Raw genomic sequence first — 4,111 nt, 5'->3', positions numbered from 1 at the left:
CACACACACACACACACACACACACACACACACACACACACACACACACACACACACACACACACACACACACACACACACACACACACACACAGAAATCGAGAGAAACAGATAGAATGAGAGAAAGAAAGAGAAAGAGACAGGGGGTGTGAGGCACGGGTGGGCTGTGGGGGTCTAGGGGGCGGGGGGGAGTGTCTAGGGGGCGGGGGTAAAGAAGGAAACTGGACAAAAACCTTTGTGTAAACTTACGAGGCTATAAAGTAAGACTACATGGCGGTTTTACGCACTCCCCTCTCCGACTTGGGCGATACTAAGAAAACAGGAAAACAGTACTGGATTTTCTACCAAGTGTGGAAGCGAAATTCGACACACGTACCTGGAACACATGGACAGACACTAGCAAAAAACAACAACAAAAAACAAAAATACTCAAAACAAGGGCTGTGATAAGAAAGATACAGAAAGAGAGCGGGGAGAGGGAGAGGGAGACAGGGGAAAAGAGAGAGAGCGGTGACAGAGAGAGAGAGAGAGAGAGAGAGAGAGAAGAAAGAGGATGGAGAGAGGGAGAGAGAAAGGAGAGAATGAGGGAGGAGAGAGGGAGAGGGACAGAAAGGGAGAGAGAGAGAGAGAGAAGAGAGGAAAGAAAGGGAAAGTGAGAGACAGAAACACACACACACACACAGACAGAGACAGAGACAGAGATGGAGAACGTGGCAGGCAGAATGAGACAGTTTAAGCTAGAGAGAGGGGGTAAGGAAAGATGAAAGCGAGCGGGAGAGAGAAAGGAGAGAAAGATGATGGAGAGAGAGAGGGAAGGGGGAGAAAGAGAGAGAGAGAGAGAGAAGCGAGACAGGGAGAAAGACAGGGAAGAAAGAGAGAGAGGGAGATGGACACAGAGAGAGAGAGAGTGGGAGAGAGATGCGCAACACGTGCGTGCTATTAGTCCCCCCCCTCCCCCACAAAACAACAACAACAAAAAAAAACAAAAAACAAAAAACAAAACAAAACAAAAACAACAACAACCCCAAAACCCAAAACAAAACAAAAACAACAACAACAAAAACCCACAAAAAACAAACAAACAAACAAAAAACAAGAAAAAACAAAACAAACAAAAGAAAATGCTTTATCAGACAGGAATCTCAACACCGCTCACACATTTGCCGAAACATCCGGGGTTAACTTGGGCAAGACAGCCTCCAGTGAAATAAAATTGCAGTCCAGATAGTCGGGGCAGCAGATGCCTCCTCTGTTGTTCCAGTGGTCATAACCGGACACGACTGACTATCATAAACTTATAACCCCATGATCTCATTACATACTACTATACTGGTTACTACTTATTTCTTCAATCAATTCTTGCACCAATCAATTCTTGCGGCTGTCTTTTCAGTTTCCTTGCTACTGGTATCATGTAACCCAGTACTACCTGCCGCATGTGAAGTCTCCCAACGACGGACCAGACGGAGGAGGAAACCTTTCCCAACGGCTGTGAAGGCGGAAGAGGATGACCAAAGGGCAGGGGGAGCTCTTATCCTTGGCTGGAAGTTCCCCTAGGAGACGGAGCTCCGAAGAAAAAACCTGCACCTGCCGAGGCTGTCCTACACGTGGCAGTATCTGCACCTGTGGGACTGTGAGCGTCGGTAGGCGAGAGAGTGGGGAAGGGACTGCACAACTCCTCACTAAAAAAAAAAGTCACCTGTGCTGGTCAGGCAATTAGGCTACGTTTTCCCTTGCAACACCTGTGGGAAGTGCTGCGCATCCAGAATCGGCCTCTTCTCCCATATGAGGACACACACCGACAGATAAGCCTGCCTGCCGGAGCGACGGGAGACTCCATCATGCCTTGTCGTGTCATTTAAACAAAGAAGATAGTTTACTGCCAAATATACTCTCCTATTTAGCTACAGCGCAAGTCGAACTTTTTCCTTAACGATACAGATATTTCAAGCGAAAATTTTCGAATGTTGCCTTTGAATGCTTAAACGTGGTATACCATGTATAAATTTGCTTGTTCTCAGAATAGTTGTTTCTTTTCAGCTTCCATTTAGCATACGCTAAAGTAAATTTTGCTGATTTATTTAAAAAAAGGGTGCAAAACATTTATATTTTTCAAAGACAAAAGTAGATCCAAACTGACTTACATGATAATTATTTGACGATCTGGAACTATACAGAGGAATAGAAAGAGGGGGTGGGTACACACACACACACACACACACACACACACACACACACACACACACACACACACACAGACAGAGAATACAGAGAGGGAAAGAGAGTTGAGAGAGATGGGTAGAGAGGGGGAAAGAGGGTAGATAGACAGATAGGCATAGATGAATAGATAGATATATAGAGAGATGGAGAGAGAGAGAGAGATGAGAGAAATGATGGAGAAAGAGTGAGAGATGGGGAGAGAGGGAGGGAGAGAGTAGAGGAGAGAGATGTGGGAGAAAAAGTGGGAGAGTGAGGGATGGGGAGAGAGTAGAGGAGAGAGAAGGATAGATATGGGGAGAGAGGGAGACAGGGAAAGAGAGAGGGAGAGAGAGAGAGAGAGAGGGCGAGGGGACAGACAGAGAGAGATCGAGAGATCATCCACCACAACAGCACCGTCACTAGTACCATCACGTGTAATCACCACCAAAACAACAACTAGTCAAACAACAACAACACACACACGCGCGCGCACACGCACGCACGCACGCTCTCTCACACACACACACACACACACACACACACACTGGAACAAGAACAACAAAGCACTGGGCACTACCTGAAAAATTCGGCACTCCCACGCGAACGATACAGTCCCTTGTAAACCTTTCAAGCTGTCGGAACTCACTGGAAATCACCACCGCCACACAACACCAAGTCAGCTTTCTGGAGCAAGTCTTTTATACACTGTGGCTCGCTGTCACACTGCAACACAAAGCCACTGCTCTCTCCAAAAAGAGAAACAAACAAACAAGCAAACAAACAACAACAATGAAAAATTCCTATTAAAAGAAACAACAACAACAGAACACAAGCGTTTCAAAACAACGGCAGCTCTTGGTGGAGAACGAGGATGAGAGTGTTGAGTTTAAGAACCTATAGGCGTGTTTGCCCACGCTTTAAGGGTTAGTGAAGAGCTGGCCGGGAAAGGGAGGGCTAACACTCCAAAAAGCCGTGAATGTTAATAACCTCTTTATATCTTTCCACTCGCCGGTTGGCTGCTATGCTTCAGGGATTGGGGAAGGAATGTAGTCTACCCACCGAATGTAGTCTACCCACCAAGGGAGCGAGAAATATACGTCCCGCGCTTTGCTTGTGGCCTTTCAAAACAGCAGATAAAAACAAAGCAAAAACTCCGCGTGCTTCTGTTCAGTGTAGTAGTGATAGTAGTAGGAATGACCACATCTGAATACAATAGATAATCACGTTCGGCGTGGCTTTCAAAACCGGAGCTAAAGGTTTTTAAGTAGTATGGATCCAGGTTGATGATGTCACGCTCAGTTTGCCCCACCCACTGACGCGCGCTGCACTGAAACACCCATTTCACCACACCTCCCCGGACTCACGATATCGGAAGGCCCCCGTCCATCCTTTCCAGATATCCTGTTCCGGATCTAGGCTTCGTTCGTTTACTCAAGTATACCGACGTAGCAATGGTGCATTTGTCGTCAGTATGTATGCAACGCGGTGCACACCAAGCCTAGATAGTTTTGACATGACGTGTGTGTTCGATTTTTATTTGTTTGTTTGCTTCAAGTTGGCGTATTGATCAACGAATGGAAACCTCGCCGTATTGCGAAACCCTTTTCTCGTCCGTATTGATTTTCAGTTTCAGTAATAGAAATAAAAGAAAGTACGATTTTAATAAGAAAACGAAACACCGCGCAGAAATGTTTTGAAATCAATAATAAAGCAGCGACCACCGGAGAGGACGTTTTTCCAAATGATCTTGGCATGACTGCTGTCTGAAAATTGAAACGAAAATAAACAGTATGAAAGAAAACAATAAACGAAAAAAGTGTAGAACAGAATAACGACACAACTGTTCCAAAAACAAACAAACCAAAAAACAAAAATCCTCCCAAGAATCACAGGAAAAATTCACGTTTTAAAC

At 45.5% G+C, this 4,111-nt stretch overlaps 1 protein-coding gene across 5 annotated transcripts in view; it reads right to left on the bottom strand.

Annotated features, from left to right (window-relative positions):
* LOC143276621 (putative transporter HI_0519) overlaps positions 1–3,580 on the bottom strand; it is a 33,317-nt gene extending 29,737 nt beyond the window's left edge. Inside the window, exons 1-2 of one of the 5 annotated variants that reach the window (XM_076581260.1) lie at positions 3,564–3,580; positions 2,777–2,922 (exon numbers count right to left, since the gene is read on the bottom strand). The gene's annotated coding sequence lies outside the window, so the exon portion shown is untranslated. Of the gene's footprint in view, positions 1–2,776; positions 2,923–3,186; positions 3,484–3,563 lie in introns of those variants that run through there. The other 4 variants (XM_076581237.1, XM_076581253.1, XM_076581245.1 and 1 more) reach the window with 4 other exon arrangements.
* Between the last annotated feature and the right edge of the window lie 531 nt (positions 3,581–4,111).

The sequence above is a fragment of the Babylonia areolata genome, chromosome 2, assembly GCF_041734735.1.
Source record: "Babylonia areolata isolate BAREFJ2019XMU chromosome 2, ASM4173473v1, whole genome shotgun sequence".
Lineage (NCBI taxonomy): Eukaryota > Metazoa > Mollusca > Gastropoda > Neogastropoda > Buccinidae > Babylonia > Babylonia areolata.
This window is presented reverse-complemented; position numbering and strand designations above follow the sequence as displayed.